Source organism: Rhinolophus sinicus, linkage group LG02 (genome assembly GCF_036562045.2).
Source record: "Rhinolophus sinicus isolate RSC01 linkage group LG02, ASM3656204v1, whole genome shotgun sequence".
Lineage (NCBI taxonomy): Eukaryota > Metazoa > Chordata > Mammalia > Chiroptera > Rhinolophidae > Rhinolophus > Rhinolophus sinicus.
The window spans coordinates 150419058-150444599 of record NC_133752.1 but is presented as its reverse complement, the minus strand read 5'-3'; the positions used below and the strand labels follow the sequence as shown (position 1 = coordinate 150444599).

Here is a 25542-nt window from a genome sequence, read left to right as displayed (position 1 = left end):
GGAGGTATGTGATGAGGCCGTTACATGACTGTGAACTAGTCATGATAGATACATGAAGATGTCTGTACTTGACGCAGCCAATGGTGTTACTTCCTGTTGACCTATATAAGACTGAAAAGACCACTTTGTAAAACCTGCAGTCTTTCCTCTCTTGAGAACATATGATCCAGTAGTAAATGGTTTGCTGTTGTTTTAAAGCTACTGCCAGTAGTATAGCAATACTTCTCTTTCAATTACCCACTTGGTCTCTGATTACAGCATGCCAGTATGGTCAGCTCACTGCTGGCTCTTCCTGGTTATCTTCTGTTACATTGATTGAAAATGTGCATGAGTGTGTAGTAGAAGTGAGTCTTCCGCTTCCGCTTTGTTTGGTTATCCTTTTGCATTTTTACAGTAAACTGCCTTCATAGCTTATCTGCATATGCGGTACAAGCCCTCAGTACCAGGTCTCATCATAAGAAGCTCCCTGATAATTTATGAAAACAGTGAAACTTATCTATAACTAAGATGGAATGACAGGACGCCAAAATGTTGTACCTGGATGATAGCTGGTACAGAACCACCCAGACTAAATCAGCCATTTAGCTTAGACACAAAGTTGATGTGTTGTTATATCTTATTAGTCAGTACCCAGTAGGTTTCTTGAGATGGTCATCTAATTCCTTGTTAAGGGGACAGTGCTTTAAACAAGGCTTAGTTGGGTAATCTTTTTCACCTCTGCCACTACTCAAAGGTTGTATTTTATGTTGGTCTTTCACACGTGGATATTTAACATTTGTTATTGGTCTGCGTGCCTATAATGTGATGATCCTATCAGTTAGACTACAAGGTATTATTATGTGATGTCATGTAATTTGGGAGCACAGGAAACAATGCAACAACAATGATGATTACATTTGTGTCTGGGTGTCTAATTTGATGAAGTAGAAAAAGCTCCTGAAAAAGGAGGGATATGTGGTACCTTCACCTGATTGTTACCTGAAATCTTAACATTTAAGTAAGATTCAGTATAATTATATTCAATTTTTACACAATTACATTTTTGATTGGGCAATAAAGCTGAGAACATACCATTCTTTCACACTCTACTGGCTAATCGTTCCCACTGTGAAATAGCCCCAAGTATATTATTAAACTTTTTGGCCGCTGAACTTTTAATGCTTGAAATGTGGATTTACTGAATGGTGTTAGTTATGATCAGGCTAACACTGATAGTATATTGATAATATTCTCATATTGTAATATTTTTCTTCTAATTTCTTATTAAAATTGGGAAGCTGTGTAATATGTTAGTTAGGAGCACAAACCTGTTAGTCACATAGGAGTTGCTAATAAGTTGGATTATAAATAGCTGGGCATAAAATTGTTGGGGAGAGGGGCTATGAAGGGCGTACATTCTTTCACCAAAAAACCCCACAAATCTGATATATAGATCTGGCTTTGAATCTCTGCTCATCTACCTACTCCCTTTGTGGACTTGGTCAAGTCATTTAATTTCTGTGAGTCTGTGTTTCTGAATCTGCAAAATTGGTGTAGTAATCCCTACCACAGAGTTGTCATGACTGTTGAATTTATTTTTTTGAGGTTAAATTCACATAACAGAATTAACCCTTTTAAAGTATACAGTTCAGTGGTATTTAGTACGTTCACGATGTTGAATTTACCTATTTTGGGTATTTCAAATACATGGAATCATATAATATGTGACCTTTTGTGTCTGGCTTCTTTTACTGAGCATAGTGTTTTTGAGGTTCATGTTGTAGCAGGTGTCAGTACTTCATCTTTTTTATAGCTGAATACTATTCCATTGTATGGATAAATCACATTTTGTTTATCTGGTTATCTGTTGATGGAGAGTTGTGTCATTTCCACATTTTGGCTATTGTGAATAATCTACCAGTATTTGTTTGAATGCCTGGTTTCAGTTGTGTTGGGTCTATACCTGAGAATGGAATTGCTGGGGTTCCAATTTCTCCACATCCTTCCCAACACTTATTTTCCTTTGTGTGTTTTTTAAATTTTTATTATAGCCATCGTAGTAGTTGTAAAGTGCTATTTCATTGTGAATTTGATTTGTATTTTCTTAGTAACTAGTGATGTTGAGCATCTTTTCCTGCATTTGTTGGTCATTTGTGTATCTTCTTTGGAGAAATGTCTGTTTAAGTCCTATGCCTGTTTTTTAATTCGATTGTCTTTTTGTTAAGATCATTAAACTTTAATGGCTATAAAACATTTAGCTCAGTGAATACACATAGTATGCACTCAATAATTATTAGCTAATAGTATAGTTACAATTATTTTTATTTTTCCTACATGTGGCCTGAATTGTCAGGCTGAAAAGCTGCCTGGTTTTTCTAGATAGCAGTGGAGAGGCAACAAAACCTGTCCTGTGTTGTGAGTAAAGTTTTGAATGTGTCAGTGTTGGTACTTTGCTTTTTTGTTGATGCCCCCAAATCAAGAAATTAGAAACACATTAACAAAAGTCAGTTTATCTTTGTGGCAGAAATCAGTACATAAGTCTTCACTTAATGTTGTTGATAGGTTCTGTGACTTGAAGTGAAATGATGTGTAACAAAACCACTTTTACTATAAGCTAATTGATACAAGTAAGAGTTAAGTTGCTATGGCATCTCATTAATGTTACAACTAAATGACATTATTTGAGGACCTGCTGTAGTGCCATCTAGTTATAGCTGAGATTTAGCTTGTTTTTCTTTATTCTACTCTGTTATGAGACGTTTGTTATAAATACCACAAAATTTTTTGAAAACTGGGTCACTTATGTTTTCTGGTATGCAATTGATATATTGTCATGTTTTTATGCTTATTACAACTTGCCTATATGGGCTGGTCAAAAGAAGTTGGATGAGAAGAGGAGATCAAAGTAATTATGAATTTAGTGTTTTACTCTCTAGTCAGGATTATACCATCTTGAACTAATGAATATATTTTGCCAGGTTTATAGGTAGACATACTCATATTATGTCATGATTTGGAGTGGGGCAGTAGCTCTAAGCAGAATATAGAGAAAACTGTATGCAAGTCTAACTTTGGTTATTTTCTTGGAAAAGGAAGCAAAGGGTTGGGAAGTGTATGCTTTCAGGAATTGGTGATTATTCGAATCCCTCCTGAACCCCCCTCCTCCCAAGCTTCATTTTATGTGCCTACACTGCCTGGAATACCTTCTAAGTCTGTTGCTGATTCCCCTTCCTGAAGTCTCTCAGGCCGACCAAACACGCCTTCTTTTGGGCTTTTACATCTGTTACATACTTTCATAATAGTACTTATGATAGTGTACTTTTTAAATACACATTAAAATTGTTTTAATCAGTGCATGTTCAAAAAATTGAACAATACAGGAGTAAATGGTGAAAACAATTTTCCTAGTTCTCCGAAGGCAATCACTGACAGTACTTTCTCTTTTATATCCTTCCAGGGTTATTCTCTGTTGATACAGGAATTTTTATAGTGTATGAAATGCTTATTTTTCTCCTTATTTTAATTTTTTTTTTTTTTTTTTAAGGAAGGTGCAGCTCACAGTGGCCCATGTGGGGATCGGAACCGGCAACCTTGGTGTTATCAGCACCACGCTCTAACCAACTGAGCTAACCAGCCACCCCCTCTCCTTATTTTTTATTGCAAAGTAATTTATAAATGTCAAAAAAATTCAAGCATTATAGGAATATCGGAAGTGAAAAGTGAAAGGTCCGTGGTCCTTAACCCCTGTCCGTCTCATACATAACAATAAATAACTCCTCTCAATAACATTGCTCTCTCTCACCATAGGTAGTCCCGTTATAAGCTCTTTCGGATTGTTCCAGGTACATTTACATGTTTATATAAAACATTTTTTGTATGTTGGTTTTATGATTTTATATATTCTGTAACTTCTTCTTAATATGTCTTGGAGATTTTTTCATACCAGTATGTACCGATCCATTTTATTCTTTTAATCTCTGCATGATATTTGTGCAATAATATGCATATACCAGTTTACTTAACCATTTCCCAATTAATGGGGACACATACACACACACACACATCCAGTGTAGTTTCTAACAATGCTTCAGTGAATACTTTTTTATATGCTTCTTGTTGGATATATGTGAGTGTTTCTCTAGGTTGCTAGAAGTGAATTGCTGGGTGAAAGGGTATACTCTTCTAAATCTTTTGCTGAATACTGTCAAATTGCTTTTTAAAAAACTTTTTATTTTGAAATAATTTTAGATATGCAGAAGAAGAGTTCCCATATGCTCTTCCCCCAGCTTCCCGTAGTGTTAACATTTTTCATAACCATAGTACTTGTTATCGAAACTAAGAAGTTAACGTTGGTACAATAGTATTAAACTGTAGCCTTTTTCCCCCCAGTTTTTCCACTACTGTCCTAAAGATTTGTAGAATTCAATTCAGGATGCCACATTGCAGTTAGCCATCTCGTCTCTTTTTTTTCCGCAAAGATTTTATTGGGGAAGGGGAACAGGACTTTATTGGGGAACAGTGTGTTATTCCCAGGACCCATCAGCTCCAAGTCCAGTTGTCATTGTTCAATCTTAGTTGCAGGGGGCACAGCCCACCATCCCTTGTGGGAGTCGAACCGGCAACCTTGTGGTTGAGAGCTCGCACTCTAACCAGCTGAGCCATCCATCCATCCCCATCCCCTCTCTAATCTGTGACAGTTTCTCAGTTTTGTCATTTTCGCTACCTTGACACTTTTGAAGGGTACTGGGCAGATATTTTGTAGAATATCCTTAATATGGGTTTGCCTGATGTTTTCTCGTAATCAAACAGAGGTTGTGGGTTTTGAGGAAGAAGACCGCAGAGGTCATGTGCCCTTCTCATTGCCTCATTTCTGGATAGATAGCAACATGTCTAATTACAGGGGCTGTTAACCTTGGTGATATTTGATGGAGGTGGTGTCTGCCAGGTTTCTTTATTGTACAATTCCTGCTTTTCTCCTTCCATACTCTATTTGTTAAAACCGAGTCCCTAAGTCCAGCCCACACACATTGGGAGGGGAATTAAGTTCCACTTCCTGGAGGGAGAAATATCAAAGAGTTTGGACACATGTTTAAACCTTCATAGTACTATAATAAATATTTTAGGGAGATACCTTGAGGGTATGCAGATACACTGTTTCTCTTTTAAAAGTACCACCTGTTAATTTTAGCATCCATCAGTGGATCTGGCCTGCAGCAGTTATTACTGTGATATTCTAATGGTTATTTTCCATTTCTCTCATTCTGTATTTATTAGACATTTTCTGTAAGGAGACTTGTTCTTTTGTCTCCCATTTATTTATTTAATAATTTATTTACATTATTATAGACTCACAGACCTTTATTTTATTCTTTGGATTATAACATTTACTTTGTTGCTCATTAAATTACTTCGAAAAAACCTTTACCAATTTATACTCCTGCCAATATTTGTGGATAATGAACTTACACGCTTAAACATTGGCTATTATCTGATGAATTAAAACACTTATTTCTCCTGGTTGAACATGAGGTTGAGTGTTTTATTATGTGTATTGACTGTATTTCTTTATGAATTGCCTTTTTACATACTTTGCCCATTTTTAAACATTTATGTAAGTGTGTTTTTCCAGGACCCATCAGCTCCAAGTCAAGTAGTTGTTTTCAATATAGTTGTGGAGGGCGCAGCTCACAGTGGCCCATGTGGGGATCGAACCAGCAACCTTGTTGTTAAGAGCACCGCGCTCTAACTGAGCTAAACCGCTGCCCCTACTTTGCCCATTTTTAACTTGGGTTTTTTGTTTTATAGAAGTTTTTGTATTCTGGATATTAATCCTCTGTTAAATATATGTATTTTTTTCTTCTGGGAAGAAAACGTTTTCCTTCTCTTTTTTAAATTACAAAAGTAATATGCTTATTGTAAAACATGTATAAAGTGAAACGTGAACGTCTCTTTACCCTCTTTTCAGTCTAATTTCCTATGCATAGTACTGTTCTTACCCTAGAAGTTAACAGTTTGATATTTTTCCTTCCAGAACTTTTTCTGTATAGCTGTAGAAACATATATGTATGTGTTGTGTGTATATGCACACACACATACGAGTATGATCCCATTTTTGCTAAAATGGGATCATAGAATAGCCTTTTTTTCCCTTTCATCATAGAGTTAAATCATAGAATCCTAATGTGTTACAAATGTTTGTTTCAGTATCTTTCTCTCATTGAATTATAAGCTTTTTTTGTACAGAGACTGATTCTTCTCACTATAAAAATATTCTTTTTGTATGTAAACAACACCACCATCCATTCATTTGCTCATGCCAGAAACATTTTTTATTTTATTTTATACAGAAACATTTTTTTTTAACAAAGTTTATTGAGTGCTTACTATCTGTGTGATACACAGGATTGAGTAAGCATAAAAATCCTTGCCTGCATGCAGCTTATATTCTAGTAGGGGAAGGCAGATATTAAACAAAGGAGTAAAATGGTCAGTATTTTAGTTGGTGATAACTGGTATTGAAAAAAAAACAAACCTAAAAAACAGGAAAGGAGATAGGGAGTGTGAACATATGAGAGAGAGAGAGAGAGAGTGTGTGTGAGTGTGTGTGACGAGAGAGCAGTAAGGGAAAGCCTTGTTGAGAAAGTAGTGTTTGAGTAGACTTAAATCTCATCTTTGGTTCCTTTCTCTTCCTCATACCTCACATCAGATGCCTCTCCAATTCTTGTTGATTTCATCTTCAAAGTATGTCTCAAACCCAGCCATCAAGTAGGTGGATTGATTTGGCAGTAGGAGTTAGTGAAAGTTTTCTTCTGATTTCATATTCTCAGTGAATGAGGAATCCAAGTGCTCAGTTGAGAGTGAGGGTGGGGAGGATGTGATTGATGGAGGTTTGTGGAGAGAGAAGGTGTGAAATTGTGGGAGAATGGCTGCAGCAGGGACATAGTGTGTGATTTCCAGGTGGCATTAAGGGCCCCTTGAGGTTTGTGGTCATGCATTTTAAGTGAGATTAGTCAATACGTGTATATTTTTTCCTTCAGCCACATTCAGCTGCAGGGGTGTATGTTTGGAGTGGATTTAACCAGAGAAATGTTTTACCAAGATAGTGGAACAAAACATGAGAAGGTCAAGAAATAGAGGATATATGCAAGGGAGTGATTATCAAAATATATGTGGAATTTAAAGTAAGGAGGGAAGGAAGGACATGAAGTGGCTAAGAGATGGTGAAAAGGTGGTAGAATCAATGAATTGAAGGTCCTGGTGGGATCAGAAGATGTTGGAATTTGGGTATGTGAGAGATGGAGCTAAAGAGAGTAGGTTGTGGTCAGACAGTGGGATACAAAAATTGATATCGTGGCGGCATTATGGGATGCATGGGTAAGGACAAGCTCACTGGAGGCAAGGAATCCAGAGAAATGAGACAGGAATTCAGAGAGATGGGGGTTAGAAAGATCATCTATGTGAAACCACTGAGACCTAAAACAAGCGCAGGGTTGTAGAAAGTCACAGAAAATCACACTATTAGAGAAAAAGAGCCAATAGGATATTTCTATCTCGATCGCTCCCTCCTTCTTCCTCTCTCTCTCATATTTATATCTGTGTATCTACATCTGCACCTATATCTACATCTATATTTGTCTGGAATTAGGTTTATTATAGGAATTGGCTCACAAGATTATGGGGCTTGAGAATTTCCATGATCTTCCATCTGCAAGCTGGAGATCCAGGAAAGCTGGTGGTAGTATAAATTCCAGTCCAAGTCCGAAGTCCTGAGAAAAATAACACTGATGGTGTAAAGCCCAGTCCAAGGGCAGGAGACTGATAGCTCAACTCAACAGTCGAGGAGAGGGAGAGAGAGAGGGAGAGTGGGGAGGGGGAAAGGCGGAGGGGAGAAGGGAGAGAAGAAGGGATGAAGTCTCCCTTCCTCTGCTGTTTGGTTCTCTTCAGGCCCTCATTTGTTCTGTTCTCACCCACATTGGGGAGGGCCGTCTACTTTACTCAGTCTGCTGAGTCAGCTGCTAATCTCGTCAGAAAACACCCTCACAGACACATCCAGACATAACATTTAGCCAACTATCTGGGCAACTCATTGAGTTAAGTTGACACATAAAATTAGCCATCACAGCCAGGTAATGGGTAACGAGTTTTCACATGGTATTCAAAGTAGAGGTGTTTTTTTTTAGGGAAGAAGGAAGGAAACTGATTTGAATCATTAGTGGGGAGCAAGGAGGTAATGGTTCAGTGGTGTGAGGGGTGGGGAAAGATAGCTTTCACTACTTGAGAGCTGCCAGAGATGTATGGCCTCAGAGGAGAAGCAGGTTTCAATTAGAATAGGAAGTTGAAGGGAGTGTTCAGAGAAGAGGTTGAAAATGTAGGGCAAAGTGGAAGGGGTTCAAAATTTGGAGAGAGGCATGTGGCACCTGGGGACAGAGCCGGGGATGTGTAGAGCTATGTGGGGCTTGAATATGGGAAGTCGGGGGATTCTTTTGATGGACAGTATAAACAGAGATACAGAATGTGAAGAGATTAGGCCAGGTAGACAGCCCGCAGGTAGCTGGAGGTGAGGGTGTAAGTGTTGGGAGGGAAGGAAAGGTGAGGAGTCCTAGATCCTGGGGAAGGGCATTTAGAATTTTTATTTAGTTTTTAAAATAAAAATTGTATATATTTAAGGTGTACAACGTGATGTTTTGATAATACATATACACAGTGAAATGACTTTAATAGGATAAGTAATATTTTCTCACATAGTTAACCTTTTGTTGTGCAAGTACCTGAAATCTACTGTCTTAGCTTCCCAGGATTCAGTAGAGTATTGTTAACTGTAATCGTTATGCTGGACTGTAGTAGATCTCTAGACGTATTCATCCTACATAACTGCAGCTTTGTGCCCTTTGACCCACATCTCCCCATTTCCCACAACTCTCTGCCCCTGGTAACCAACCACGTTCTACTCTGTGCTTCTATGTATTTGATTTTTTTTAGATTTCACAATAAGTGAGATCATGCAGGTTTTTTCTTTCTGTGTCTGGCTCATTTCACTTAGCATAATGTTCTCCAGGTTCATCCATGTTGTTGCAAAATGAACAGATAAAAATGGAGAATATGGTAGTACCCCCTGGCCCCTGGTTTCGCTTTCTGTGGTTTCCATTATCCTTGGTCAACCATGGTCCGAAAATATTAAAGGGAAAGTTCCAGAAATAAACAATTCATAAGTTTTAAATTGTGTGCTGTTCTGAGTAACGTGATGAAATCCTGAGCCCTCAGCTGCATCCAGCCCAGGACGTGAATCATCCCTTTTGTCTAGTGGATCCACGCTGTATACTCTACCCTGCTGTAGTCACTTAGTAGCTGTCTGGATTATCAGATCGACTGTTGAGGTATCACAGTACTTGTGTTCAAGTCACCCTTATTTTACTGGCCTCAAAGTGCAAGAATAGTGATGCTAACAATTCAGATATGCCCAAGAGAAGCCATAAAATTTATGCTTCCTTTAAGTGAAAAGGTGAAAGTTCTTGATTTAAGGAAAGAAAAAAAAAATTGTATGCTGAGATTAGACTTATGATAAAAACAAATCTTGTATCCATGAAATTGCCTAATTTATAAATTAAACTTTATCATAGGTATGTATGTATAGGAAAATACATAGTATTTATGGGGTTTGATACTATCCACGATTTCAGGCATCCACTGGTGGTCTAGGAATGGACAACCCCCCCGCCCCCCATCCCCCAGTGGATCAGGGGGGACTACTATAATATAGAAACACCTGTGTACTTACCACAATGCTTTGTCTCATCTTAATTATGTCAAATTGCTTCATAGCTTTTTAAAATTGACTTTCTTATTGTGGAAATTTTCATCATCTCTACATGTGCAAAGAATAATATAATGAACTCCCATGTACCCTCATCTAGCTTCAGCAATTATCAGTATTTTTTCCATTCTTAGTTTCACCTGTCCTTCCCATTCCCTTCTTTTGATTAATTGGTTTGGCTACTGTCAATATGATCCATCCTTTTCTAGAAGTTCTTCGTGAACCTTTCATCTAATGGTTTTAGCAGACATTGATAATTGTTACCTAGATTCATTCTTTCATTATGTCTTACAAAATGACAAAAAAGTTTCTTTCATTAACTTTTTAATTACTCTAAAGTAAGATTTATACATGAGAAGCAGAATAAATGCTTTGGTTCTTTCTCTTCATCAATATTTAGAATAATGGAATGTGTTAGTGCCCTCCTAACCTCCAAAAGTGAGCAATGAGTTTTTGTTTGTTTGTTATAGTGTGACTATAAATTAATGGATTTTTTACTTATTTCATGTGTTTCAGACACTGTAGACATTATTCTTATTGGTGTTCATATTGCCCCATGTTAGTCTAGTGGGAACTCATTTAAGTAGGCTCCTGTGTCCTTAATCAGACTCCAGTAGTCTGTGATAGCTTTCTTGCTTTTAGACGCAAGGAAATACCTCAGGCTTATCTGTTTATTTCCTTTCATAAGCCTGGAATCAGCCATTTCTCTAAGGAGCCCTGATTTCTTTTATTGGGAAATGGTATTTAGAGACCCCAATTCAGTCATCAGATTTTTCAAAAAGAAAACATGGCAGTTACATTGCACTCCTCCACTATAACATTCAAGTGACTATAATATTCAAGTGACAATTAAGCCCTAGAACGCTTTGAAAATTTTTACTATATATATACATATATATATATACACTATATATATGTATATATATAGTACATAGATATATATTTACATACACAATGTGTACACAAACTACATTGAAGGAGTATTTCATTGGTTCGAAGATGCATATCTCCTCCACCCTCCATTTAATCTCTGAATTTATGATGTGTTTTACAATTGATTATAGTTTAATTGTCAGAGAGTTTTCTTTAGTGGTTTGTAAGATAGTGATGTACCTAATCTGTGACAGATTAGAAGGAAAATGGTATTTTAATTTTTAAACCATAAAAGAAGCATCATATTGTGCTTATCTTTTGGAAATTTGCTTTTCTTGCTCAGCTTGGTTTTTGAGACTTTTCCCTTGTTAATACATGTAGCTCTAGCTTATTTTAAGCTTTCTATAAGTGTTTGGTTGTATGGCAAAGCGTTTAAAAATTCATTTACCTGTTAATAACATTTAGATTGTTAGCAATTTATAACCACTACAAACAATGTTGTTGTGAACCTTCTGCATGTTTCCTTGTGTAGTAAGTGGGGTAGAGTTTTTGGGTCTTAGGGTATGTGTATGTCCAGTTTTACAAGATATCAGATTGCTTTCCAGAGAGGTTGTTTCAATATATACACCCATCAGTAGTATATAAGAATTCATTTTGTTCTATGCTAATCCTTAGTTTTATTGGTTCTTTACAAGTTTTGCTGATTTTATGAGTGTCATACTATTTTAATGTTTTAATTTGCATTTCCTCCATTGTTAGTGAGTTTAAGCATATTTTAATTAGTTTATTGTCATTTATTTCCTCTGTGTGAATTATTCATTACCATGGTTTATTTTTCTAGTAAGCTATTTTGTTTTTGCTTTAAATTGATTTATAGGTATTCTTGATACATTTGGTTACTAATCCGTTGTCAGTTGTATGCATTGCAGATGATATCCTACCGTGTTTCCTTGAAAATAAGACCTAGCTGGACAATCAGCTCTAATGCATCTTTTGGAGCAAAAATTAATATAACACCGGGTATTATGTTATGTTATATTAAAGACCCGGTCTTACAGTAAAATAAGACCGGGTCTTATATTAATTTTTGCTCCAAAAGACGCATTAGAGCTGATTGTCCGTCTAGGTCTTATTTTCGGGGAAACACGGTAATCTGTGGCTTTCCCTGCCTTGTTTATTATAAAACAACTTCATTGAGTTGTAATTAACATAGAATAAACTTCATGTATTTACAGTGGACAATTTGATAAATTTTGACATATATCCTTGAAATGGGTTATGATACTGAACATATCCATCACCCCCAAGTTTCCTCGTTTCCTTTGTCATGTCCTCTCCTCTGCCACTTCCCTCAGTCCCACAAAGCAACCACTAATCTGCTTTCTGTCACTAGATTAGGTTGTATTTTTCTGTTTTATATAGATGGAATCATACTGTATATGCTAATTTTGGGGGAGGTCTGGCTTCTTTCACTCAGAATAATTATTTTGAGATTAACCCATGTTTTTGGATAGGGTGTATCAATAGTTCATTTTTTTTTATTGCTGAGTAGTATTCTATTGTGTGGATTTATCCCAGTTTCTTATGCACTCTGCAATGGCCGATGGACTTTTGGATTGTCAGCAGTTTTTCACCACTATATATAATGCTGCTATGTACATTTGTGTGCATGACTTTGTATGGACAAATGTTTCTTTTCTCTTGGATAGATACTAGGCGTACAATGGCAGAATCATAATGGTAGGTATATGTTTAACTTTTTAAGAAACTGTCGAAGTGCTTTCCAAGGAGGTTGTGTCATTTTTACATGCCTATCAGTATATGAGAGTTCCAGTTGCTTCACAGTCTTGCCAATACTTGATATGGTCAGTCTTTTTATTTTTTAAAAACGTTAGCCATTCTAATAGGTACATAGTGGTAACTGATGGTTTTAATATGTATTTCCGTAGTGACTAAGGAAGTTGAGCAATTTTTCATGTGCTTATTTGCTTCTTAGATGAAATGTTTTATTTGTCCATTAAAAAAATTTACTGATTTGCTTATTATTGTTTTGAGAGTTCTGTATAAATTCTGGATACGAGTTCTTCATCAGTTACATGATTTGCAGGTATGTTCTGTCAGTCTGTGCCTTGTTTTTTCTCATAACAATGTCTTCAAAAGAACAAAAGTTTTGTGCTTTTGGTGTCAAATCTAAGAAATCTTTGCCTAACCCAAGATCACAAAGTTTTTCCTCTTTTTCCTTCTAGAAAGTTTGTAGTTTTAGGTTTTACATTTATATCTGTGATCCATTTGAATTAATTTTTGTATATAATGCCAAACTGTGATGAAAGTTATTTTTTGCATATGGATATCCAATTGTTCAGTACCATTTGTTGAAAGACTGAATTGCCTTTTATCTTTGTTGAAAATCAATTGTCTGTGTATGTGTGGGTCTATTCCTGGACCTTCTATTCTGTTCCATTGATCTTTGTGCTAGTACGGCATAGTCTTGATTAGTATAGATTTATGATACATCTTGAAATCAAGTAGTGTTAGCCCTCCAACTTCTTTTTCAAAGTTTGGGCTATTCTAGGACCTTTGTAACTTTGTATGGATTTTACAACTAGTTTATCTGTTTTTACAAAGGAGTTTGATGGGATTTTGGTTGAGATTGCATTAAATCTATTAAATCAATTTGGGGAGAATTGACATCATAACAATATCACATCTTCCAACCCATGAACAGATATATCTCTCTCCATATTTAGGTCTTTAGTTTCTCTCCACAATGTTGTGTACAGATCTTTCACGTCTTTTACTAGATTTATCCATAAGAATTATATATTTTTTGATGCTACTGTGTTTTTAATTTCAATTTCTGATTGTTTGTTACTAGTATATAGAAATACAATTGATTTTTGTATATTGAACTTGTATTTTGCAACCTCCCTAAATTCACTTACTTTAATAGCTTTCTTTTTTGTAGATTTCATCAAATTTTTCACACACATAATTATGTCATCTATGAATAAAGATAGTTTTACTTCTTTCTTTTCAACCTGGATACCTTCTTTTTCTTTTTCTTTTTTGCCTGATTGCCCTGGCTGGAACCTCTTGTACAATATTGAAGAGAAATAGTAAGAGTAGATACCCTTGTCTTGTTTCTGATCTTAGAGGGAATCCCATCTTGTTTTTAAACCCTCCTTTAGAATGTCTTTTTCAGAATGTCATATTACTTTGTATTCTCTAGTCTCTGATTGCTGCATCAGCTGATTTCCATGTGAGGTTTGCTTCTTTGTGTTTGTTTTTTCTTTAAATCCTGAATTTAAGTCCTGTGTGTCTCAGATTGTGGAAGCATCTCTACTGTGTAGTTGCTCATTTGCTTCTGCTGTGTGTGGTCCTATTTCATTCTTTAGTTCTGAGCCTTAGTTATGATGAAGTGCCAGCTTGGGGTCCTTGCACTACATGTGTAGGGTGAATTTAGACTCCACATCTGTGAATGGTATAGGTCTAGAGTCTGATTTTCTTCAGGGTTACTTCTTCCATCTCTAGGTCCAATACAGTGTTTGCTTTTTTCTCAGTTAGTGAGCTTAGTGTTTCTATATCCTGTTTCATGTATAGAGTAGTCCTTTGTGTTTCTCGAATTTATACCCAGTTCCAACTTGTTGTGGGCTTGGCACAGGGCCTATGGCCTAGACTCCTCTGCAACTCCTAGGCATTAATGCATCTGTCTGATTCAGATATTCCTATTTATCACTTGGCTTCAACTTTGGACTACGGTAATAGCCTTTTAAGTGGGCTCCCCAAGTTCCACTCTTATACCCCTAATAATCCATTCCCAACATAGTCATCATTTATTTGATTTAGATTTTAGTGCCTATGTTGTCAGCTTCCTCTGGCACCATTTCTACTGTCTAGTTACTCTGGCTTTTAATTTTTCCTAGGGCCCTGGTCTCCCACTCACCTCACGGCCTTTGTACTTGCTGTTCCCTCTGTCGGGAATGTTCTTCGCCACCACTACTCCTTCCCTTGTCATTGCCTGCTCATCTTTGGTATCGTATCTCATTATCACTTCCTGAGAGAAGTCTTTCTTGACTCTTCAGATTGGTTTAGGTTTCCCTGTCCCTGTGTATCTCATAGCATCCGGAGCTTTATTTTCATGGTATTTATCACAACGTCTCACTAGAATATAATCTGTCTGACGGTAGGGACTTTGTCTTGCTCAACACTGTTATTTCCAGTGAAATAGTACAAGTAGACATTCAAAAAATATTTAAGTGGATGAATATATTTGAGCAATTTCCTGCATTTGACTGTAAGCTATGAGAGGGAAGGACATTTTATTTTGTTTATTAGAGTATTTCCCAGTGCCTAGTACAGAATCTGGTGTGTTAGAGGTGCTCAGTAAATATTTGGTGACTGACTGAATGAATGAATGAATGAGATTAAGTGGTTTTAAATAAGGGTGGAAGCCAGACTGGGGTCAATTAATAAAGAATTTTATTTGCAATGCTGAGGAGTTTTAATTTTAGACTTTGGGGGGTTTTAAGCAGGAGAGTGACATAAGCAGGCTTACATTCAATTTAGAAGGATCGCTTCAGCAATTACATAGAGGATGGTTGGAACATTATAAAGCTATTGCTGTAATCCAAAGAAGAGGTTAAGTACTGATATAAGGTAGTTGGAATGGAGAAGATAAATTCAAAAGAATTTAAAAATGTTAGGTGTGATTAGATTAAGATGGGGGAATAAAGGGAAGAATCTAGCATCACTTCCTGGGTTTCTTGTTTGGGAGACTGAGTAACACCTCCCACCTAAAGTAAGCATTGTAAGAAGAGCAGGTTGGGGAGTGGATGAATTTAACTGGGAACATGTTAATTTTTTTTAACTTGGAAAATTTGGATATAATTTTATTGATTGTTGGTAGATTTAGTTGGAGTATGGATATTCTTTTTATCTCTCACACATACTTAATCCTTTATATGTAAATATACAAAACCCACCCCCCTGCCCTTAATTTTTCGAAAATGATTTGCGTTAAGCAATTATTTTTACTAGAAACATCTTCAGTTTGAGTTTCTTGTACATTCAGGTGGAGAGGTACGTTAGGTAACATGGAGCTCAGTTGAGAAGGTCTATTTCTGTACTATTCCTTACAATTTCAATTAAAACAAGCTGACAGTTTTGACTTTTTGTATCTGAGACTGTTGCAGCATGTTTGTCTCCAGTCCCTGCAAAGTAGTTTTGGATTTTTTTCCCTTTGTTTTTGTCCTTCCTCTTTATTTTGCTCTTGCTAGATAGACTCAAGGACTTCCTACCTTCTGACTCCTGCATTTTTCCCATGTCCACATACATTTTTCTCTCCCCTTTGTTTTTGTCAAAGATCATTTAATTGTTTTATTTAGGGTTCCTTTTTATCAAAGCTATATGTGTACGTAGTTTATAAAATCAAATAGCTCAGTAAAGTTTGTTAAAAAAGAAAAAAGCACCTTTTCCCCTTTATTTCTCTTTACTCAGAGGCACTTGAGCTTTTTCAGTTAACACTTTTTGATATTTATCTCCATTTCTCTAAATAACATGCTCGTAATGCTATTTTTGTACCATCAGTTGTAAGATGCACCGTTATTCTATATGCTACTGAAAAAAGAGAAATAGGCCCATGGTGGGTAGTCTATGAGACCCTATAGAGCTGGGAACTACATGAGAATGTAAATGAGAACTAAACCTACCACACACAAAGGGACAGCAAGTCTCAACCCCAGCGTTGTGGAGGAGGGGTAAAAACTTTCTTGGGAATTTGAACTGGTTCTCAGTCTGAATTCATTCTATCTCTGTGATATAAAAATCTCAAGCAGGGACTTTAATTAAATATTGTTTCAGGTTGGTAGTGTCGTATGTACTTGGAAGAAACAAATAACAATTGTAAAATGTCACTGATTGTGTCTGAATTTCAGAGATATTAAAATACGAAATAAAAAGGCATGTTGAATCAGGTAAATGTGGTACCATGTGCCAGACACTGTTCTTCGAGGTGCTAGAGATACAGCTGTGAACAAAACCAACATCCCTGTCCTATGGAGCTTACCTTCTGGGGAGGGGACTGTTGAGATAAAGTAAAAATACATATGGTGTGCCGGGTGTTGCAGATACGCAAATAAGATGATGACTAAACATTGACCATCGGATTTAGCAGTTTGGAAGATATTGCTGATCTTGACAGGAGGAGAAGCTTCCTTAGAAAAATCAGGAAGCAAAAGCTTAAGGGGTGATCCTGAAAGAGAAAGGAAAGGAATTTGGAGACAGTGAACATAGCTTCTTCTAGGAGTTTTGCTGTCATGGAGAACAGAGAAATGGGTACATAGCTAGCTAGAGGGGGAATTGGGGTTAAGAGTTGGCCTTTTAAAATAGGAGAAATAATTATACACTTGAAACTAATATGTTATGTCAATTATACCTCAATAAAAAAGTAAAAATGGGAGAAATAAGAGTGTGTTTATTTTTTTTTAATTTAAAATTTATTGTTTTTATTGTTCATTACAAAAAAACCCAAAACAGTCTCCAGCTATATGGTAAGTCACTTTTAAAATCCAAACAACTTTGCTGTTTTTATATGAAAAGGTAATTTTGCAGTAGTTGTCAGGAAAGTTGAATACAGTAACAAAGTATTTGGGCAGCAGATACCAAAGAAATCCTGTATGGTTTACACAGTTGTTCAGGCAAACACAAGAAAACTGTGGTTCAGTTTCTATGAACTATCAAAAGGATGAAGACAAAATTGATCAGGTTTTGAATGGCAGCTTTTCAACATAATGAAGACACATAAACAGACAAAATACATCTTCTCATTCTAAAACATTTCTTTTTAGTCTATACGTACTTTGAATAATCTTGTATTAAGTTTTGCTGCAACTTTCAATGTTCAAAGTAAATCTATCCTGGTGAAGCTCCTAAGCAGTCAGCAGCAGCAATAGGGGCATAATACAGTCCTTTCACTGCTATTTCCAGGTTCTATAAAATCCCAGTGCCATTGCCAGCAAACACTGAGGCTGCAAGATAGCGAATTGTCTCAAGCTTGTTGGATTCCATTAGTGTTTTTAAAGATGCAGTTTCAGTGTCAATTTTATTACTGTTCTCTGAAATAATACTTTTGATTTTGGTATCCTTTCTGGTAAATTCTGTGGTTGCTTCCATAAGTTTCTTTTCTTGATCTGTAAACGTATCTGTTACTCTGCTCTTTTCTAGGTTGTTGTCCAGTTTATTATCTGCTCTGATTCAACTAGTTTCATTTATCAGTTGATGTTTACCTTGTTCTAATTCAATTTTCATTTTCTCATTCTCTGCCCTCAGATTTGCAAATTCACTTTTCTCTAGGATGACCATATCTTTTCTGATGGCGTCCAAATGAGCCATTAGCTGTTGTACTGTTATTTCCTGTTGAGCTTGAGTGACCATCCCCTTATAGATAGTATCCAAGGTGACATTTGATGAACTGGTTAATGCTGATATAATTGTTTCTGCTTGTGCTTTGTTAAATCCATGAGTTTCCAAGTCCCGAACCAATGCATGGTTATCAAAAGTTAATTTCCTTTGTTCTAAAGGAGTTATGTTCACTCTCCTCATGTCAAATCCTTCCTTGGTTGTGGTGGTTAAGAAGTCTCTCCACAAGGCCAGCGAGAAATGCCCACAGGGGATTAAAACCCGGCAGTCCCCGCTGCTTTCAGATAGCGGGAGACACCAAGCCCTGCGACCCCACATATCCTCAGTTTTCCCAAGAGGGTGTTTGAATAATGCTGAGGGCAAGATCCAGTAGAGAGGGAAAGAAACAGTGGTGATGCAGAAGTGAGAATGGGTAATGGCTGGGCAACAGGGTTTGGGATTTGGTATCCAAGTGGAGGCATTGGCCTCAGACAGGAGCAGTCAGTTCATCGACAGAAATGACCAGGAGGAAAGACAAGGCAAATGGAAACCGATGCTGGGAGTGGGGACAATTGCTTCCTGTTTCACTGAGAAAATGGAAGGAAAGACGGCAGCTGAGAGTGAAGGTGGAGGAGAGGTATTGATGGCTTGAGAAGAGAGGAAATGACATGAAATGGACCTATAAGGGAGTGGGAGCATGAATGGATAAGGCAAAAGTTGTAGGACTGTCATGCTGAGGTAAGAGACCATTTGAAGTTACTGATTGTGACTTTTAAATGAGACTTTAGTATGGGTGTGTGTATGTGTGTTTCTTTTCAAAGCCATGTTTAGCTGCACGGTGCAGGCATTGCATAGAGAGACAGTTGTATTTTTTATTTTTAACATGCTTTTTAGGGAAAAATTTAAATATACAGAAGTACATGTATATATTACACAGCTTTAACATATATTAACTAATAGCAGATCTTGTTTTATCTTTACCCTGACGCACATCCACCCTTCCATATTATTATTATTATTTTTTTTTATTGGGGGATATTAGGGAACAGTGTATTTCTCCAGGGCCCATCAGCTCCAAGTCATTCTCCTTCAATCTAGTTGTGGAGGGCACAGCTCAGCTCCAAGTCCAATTGACATTTTCAATCTTTAGTTGCAGGGGGCGCAGCCCACCATCCCATGCGGGAATCGAACCGGCAACCTTGTTGTTGAGAGCTCGCGCTCTAACCATCTGAGCCATCTGGCTGCCCCCCCTGCCATATTATTTTGAAGCAGTCCCAGACATCATATTTTATGCATAAATATTTCATATTTTATCTCTAAGCGATATGGATGCTTACCAAAAAATGCCATTACCATACCAAAAATTTTTTAGCAATTCCTTAATATAAAATATCCTATCAGTTTTCAAATTTCCAGTTGTCCCTTTAATTCCCTAAAGGGTTTAGTTGTTTGACAGGGAGTTGTGTTTTGCCAGGAAAGCATAATGAAGTGAGGGAGGGGGCAAGAGTGTAATGATGGACCTTGAACTGTAAGCTAAGGTGGGAAATGAGGACATCAGAGGGATCAATGGCTTGTCAGTCCTGCTGGGGTCAAAGTCTTGTTGGAGTTGGGGTGCCAAAGATAGGAAGTGGTGATTGGTGAGTGGGGTGCAGATGAAGTAGAGATTGTGAAGGGACTACAGTTACTGTATTGACAAGTTCTAGGGTACTGACTAAGAGAGTGTGTGACTAATTTAGGGTGGAAGACAAATCATTGCATACAAGGAAGTCAAGGAACTGAGAGGTCTGAGTATCACAACAGTAAGCGAGGTTCCCATTGAAATCACCTGGAATTATGGCAGCCCAGTGAGGTAGTAACGCAAATCTCTGAGGCTTGAGAAGTGACCCAGGCATATCCAGATGAATGTAACAAAGAGGAGTGGAGGAGGTGGTGGTATGGTCTAGCAGAGCTTTTTAGGAAGGAACAGAGGGGAATAATCTGGAAGCAGAAATGAAGTATAAGGTGAGTACCTATCTCTTTTACCCCCAGGCCCAGTTGTATAAGTGGGAGCGAAAACTACTGATAGGACTGTGTAGAGAGCAGTGGCCTCAAAGCAATTAGATTTTAATTAGAGCAAAAAGGTGGAGGGATCATTCAGACAAGTTGAAGATACAGGGGATTTCGCTGATAAGTCTTAGAGGATATAGTGGAAAGATTTCAGGAACTGAGGAGTGGGAGAGGGAGGCAATTCATGGATACACTTAGCCATATGGGGATGAGAGTTTGGAGGATTTGGAATGACCCCAGAGTCCTGGGGTTTCTGGGACAAAGAGGGATAGAGATAATAATGAGATTAGTCGTGGTGTCTCAGTGCAAATTGTAGTGTAAGCAGATGAGTGATAGAGGTACTGGCAGAAGCTGCAGAGAAAAGGGGTTCCTTTACTCCTGCCAGTATGCTATAGAGGCTGCAGGAAAGGCAGAGGCACGGGAGCCCGTTTCTCGCTCTCTTCTCCTGGAGTCCAAGTGGTCTGCAGTAAAATGCTGTTAATCCAGCTATTCAAAAACTAGAATTCCCTGTTCTATTCCCAGTTGTTTACCTGCCCTGCCTCTATTTTCTCCCCTTTCTTCCTGCAAACTTAGAGTAGAACATCTAGACGTGTTCAGTACCCTACTCTTAAATATCTTAAATATCCTGGAAACTGGTCAATGATGCTGTTATTAGCTTGCTGGGGAAATGACAGCAAATTACAATAAGGTATTGGGGAGGCTTAGCTTTAGGATTGGAAAGGGAAGAGGTTTCAGGGAGAGCTGGCTTTAGATTCGTTAAATATTAAATATGGCCAAGGACATAGAGGAGTTAGAAGAGGGAAAGAGTTTGACCTGTGTCTTGGGAGGCGAGAGTCAAGTATTGTTTGGAAGGCGGGAACCTGCCCAAGGACCTGTGTCCTGACAGGTTCTGAAAGAGCTGTTGCTGGATGGGAGACTCAGCTCTTGCTAGATGCATGTATTTCATGGAATATTTACTAGAACCTACTATGTGTCAGGCACTTGGCCAGATCTCACAATATCATGTTGAGCAACTAGACAGGTTCCTGCTTACATGGGTTTTACAATCTAGCAGGAAAGACAAACAAGTTATAATTTAATGTAAATGATATGATAGGAGTAGTGAGGGTTCTTTGGAAGCCTGTAGTGAAAGCATTGAATTCGTCTCAGACGGTGGGAGGGGAAGAGTGCAGGTTCTGGAGTTAGTGACATTTGAACAGAGATCAGAAAGTTGAGTTGGAGTTAGCCAGGCAAAGAGAACAGGGAGGAGAGTTACATGTCCAGCAGCCACCCAAAGTTAGTTTTGTTGTTGGCCTGATGGGACTTTTGAATGAGGAAGGATGATTTAGGTAGTTGTGGATTCTCTGTGGGAAGTGACCTTAACTTATTTCAAAATTTGTACAGGGCCTAAACTTTTTGCCCTCTGAGTAAGAGAGAACCTTTTTTTCTCCCTTTGCATGGCTCTCTGCTATCAGGACACAGAACCTAGACTAATATATAAAATCAGCATTATTAGGGATTGAATAGACTTTTGCACACTGACCTCTTTTAGTTAACTTGGACGTGTGTGTGTGTGTGTGTGTGTGTGTGTGTGTCTGTGTATTACTCATTGTTCAAAGGATCATATACAAAACAACACATTTTATTCTTTAAAATTTCTTCTCAAACTGATTATGATTATATTTGATTTTTTCTTCTAAAAAATCAAACATTTGACAGTCTAGGAAAAAGTGAAAGAAGGTTAATTAAACTGCTGCTGAATAATTTAGGATATCTTAGTTATTTGGTAGCATAGAGTATTAAAGCTTTTTTTCCTTAAAATGTCTAGTTGGAAGTGCTTATACAATGGAGAAAGTAATTACATTTTCAGAGTGAGTTATCTTGACCTCAGACCTCTTTGTTCTTCCTATTCCAGAGTACCTTCTGCTATTCTGCTGGGGCCAATTAGTTCTTAGCTCAGCTGTTTCAGCTTCTCTACAGAAATTGAGCTTAAATTAACTATGTTTATAATCTGTGGACATCAGATTCCTTGTGTTCTTCTAAGAGCTAGAACATTAAATTCCCTGCCAGTGATCTAAAACACATTGAATGGTGTATCTTCAGATGCAAAAGATTTACTTTCTCTGAACTTAGATCATGGTGTTTAAAAATGAAGAGACCTCGGGGCGGCCAGTTAGCTCAGTTGGTTAGAGCATGATGCTCTTAACAACAAGGTTGATGGTTCAATCCCCACATGGGCCACCGTGAGCTGTGCCCTCCACAACTAGATTGAAACAACTATTTGACTTGGAGCTGATGGGACCTGGAAAAACACACTTAAAATAAATGAAAGTTTAAAAAAAAAAGTGAAGAGACCTTAGAAATAGCGGTTATTATCTCTTAGTGATGATGATTCTAGTTTTGCTGCACGTGTACACACATTTAAAAACACTACAAATTAGCGTTTTGTTGCAGAGGAGGTAGTATGACTCCATGTCTCAAATTACTTAGTTATTTAAAAATATTTGTAACATAAGTGAAATTACATGCTAGTAAGCAGCAAATCTTTTGTGTGTGTGTGTGTGTGTGTGTAAATAAAAGTGATTTCAAATAACACCTAGACTGGTATATAATTTGAAACACAATGATTGTCGCAGTGTAATTGTATACATGTTAAATCAATCATAAAAATATTTTTTACCATGTTCAAATCAAGTATGTCAGCCGGGGGAAGAAGAAGGAGCTAGGTGAGCATAACAATACTGTTTGATATTATTTGGTTGGTAATATAGAAAGGCAGGCAAAGTTTGACCTCCCAGCATTTCAGGCTAGGGTCTTCAGGCATGTTGTTGCCATTATCTGTTGCTAAGGAACAAAACCACTCCAAACAGGATAAAACTCATGCTTCTGGGTGTTGACTGGGCTCAGCTAAGTGATTCTCGCATGAGTTGTGCCATGCACTTGTAATCACACGGGCCTGGAGTTATCTATCACAAAGGTTTCCGAACGAACTCACATGTCTGGCACTTGAGCAGGGAAGTCCAAATATCTAGTTGCTGGAATAGCTGGGGCTCCTTGAATCTCTCGCTCTATTTCTGTGTAGTTTCTCGAGCATAGGGGCTTCATGGTAGCCAGACTTCTTAAATGGAGGCTTAGGGCTCCAAAAGCACATGTATGGGGTAAGGGAGCCAGAAAAGAGCTATATTGTCTTTTATGACGTAAATTCAGAATCAGTGTCATTTAGGAGTGAGTCACTAAGGCCAACGCCTATTTGAAGTGAAGGGAACTAGAAGCCACCTCTTGCTGAGCAGTGTGTGAAGAATATGCAGACATACTTCAGTCACCTCAGTTTTCCCTTTGGCCACAAATTATTTACATTCCTCCTACTTGCAAAACATACTCAAGTCCCCCAGAGGCTTATCTAGTACAGCATCAGACTCAGGCTTGGGGTCCTCCAGAGCTTGTCATCTAAATCATATCCAGGTGCAGATAAGGCTATTCGCATGTGGTTCCTTGGGTATAGCTCCTTGAGTACCATTGCTTTCACTTTAAAGACCTGTAAACTAAAGATGTGCATTATCTCCTCCCTACCCAGCCCCAATATGCAACAGTGGGCAGGCATAAGATAACCACATTCCTGTTCAAAAATAAAGAAAAATGTAAGGAACACAATAGTCACTGGTCCAAAGCAATTCTGAAGTCCAACCGGGAACATATTACCAATTCTGTGATCAGCCCTACTGCCTAGGAACCATTCTCCACAGCTCTGAGTTTTGCCCTCTGAATTACTCTTTTCGATAAAATGTATCCAGTGTTTGCAGCTGAGTAATTTTCTTAACCTGTTTCCTGCTCATAGAGGTTTGAGTGTGTGGGGTGTCCCCAAAAGCCTCTTTGCATTTTGTACTGTCTCTGTCGTTTTTACTCCAAGATAATAGTGTTTCTGAACATAAAATTTCCCGTGAATCTTTTGGAGGGATTCACTCTGTGAGACAAAAGCCACACATTAGACACTAATATAAGGCCTTCTGCACCTCAGGCTCTGTAGAGGAGGAAAATGTTTTCCTCGACCTTTTAGGTACCTGGCTGGGTCTGAAAATTAAACTGACAAAGACAGAGGAGAAAGCATACAAATTAATATGTTTTATGTGACATGGAGCCTTCATAAGTAAATGAAGACCTGAAGAAATGTTTAAACCTGAGTACTTTTGTGCTGGGTTTGACGAAGAGTGGACAGTCATGAAGGAATTTGATAGGTTAAGGAGTATGAGGTGAGTATAAACTAGGGCAACTGAGCAAGGCCAGTTTGTGAGGATTCTTCTGTGTCCTTTGATCTTTGAGATAAGGATGCTCCGTTTCCCCTGTAGAGGGAGGGAGGAGGGCACCTCTCGCATGAAGGTTTTGTGACTTGCTTCAGGGGAGAAGGGCAGGGGAATGTCAGAGTGACCTTCCCGCTATGCCCTTTTCTCAAGCTCTTTCAGTTTAAAATATTCAGTATGCCAATGTGCTGTATTTTGGGGTAGCATGTCCTGAACCCTACCAACTCCCTTTAAGGTTTTTGTGGGTCAATGCTTTTAAGATTCTTAGAAGGCCTTTTGTTTGAAAAGATCTATGAGGCACCACCTTAAATCTCTTTGGAGTCTAAACTGAGGGTAGGCAAACTGTGGCCACAGAGCTAAGATTTGTTTTTGCATTTGTGTTTAAAGGGTTGTAAAAACAAAACAAAACAAAACAAAACAAAAAACAATTTTCAACAGAGGTTGTATATGGCCCTCAAAACCTAAAATATTCATCTAACCCTTTTACAGAAAAAGTTTGCCAACCCTTAGTATAAACAAAAGTTTAATTTTTAGGCCATGTTTCCCTGACACTGCCTTGATTTGATGTTTGCACAGAGGGTATTTCTTAATTTGAGAAACATTTGTTATATGGGGAAGCTGGGAATAAGAAACAGGTCTTTTTGGACCTAGTAAGTCCTTGTTATTTATATTCTGCTTGAAAATTATAGAATTCCTTTTTCTCATCTCTCTCTGCCTGCACTTTATGATACATAACTAAAACAAACAAACAGACAAACAACTAGTTGACACTTTTGACATTCTGCCTGGAAATCTTCCTACCCAAATCCATCATTTCATTAGTTATATTTTCTATTTTCCATATTACCGCAGGTGACAGCTTTGCTAAATTTTCCCATCATCTAGTAAGATTCTCCTTTCCTTCAGCTTCCAATGAACACTTTCCTCACTTTCTTTTAAGCCTAGGATCAGCAACCCTTTTCTGTCCAGGGCCAGATAGTAAATATTTTAGGCTTTTTGGGCCATATGATCTCGGGCACACCTGTTCAACTCTGCTTTTCTAGTGAGAAAGTAGCCTCAGACAATATGTAAATGAATGGGTGTGGCTGTGTTCTAATAAAACTTTATTTACAAAAACAGGAAGCAGGTTGAAATTTACCAATAGATTATAACTGGCTGTTTTAT

The 25542-nt window shown here is 37.7% G+C and overlaps 1 protein-coding gene and 1 pseudogene across 1 annotated transcript in view; one reads left to right on the top strand and one right to left on the bottom strand.

The window, feature by feature from the left end:
* The window catches only part of SPATS2 (spermatogenesis associated serine rich 2), a 102525-nt gene that overhangs the window by 6037 nt on the left and 70946 nt on the right, over positions 1 to 25542 (top strand). The window lies entirely within an intron of this gene.
* Positions 17342 to 18999, bottom strand: LOC109443823 (coiled-coil domain-containing protein 90B, mitochondrial; annotated as a pseudogene).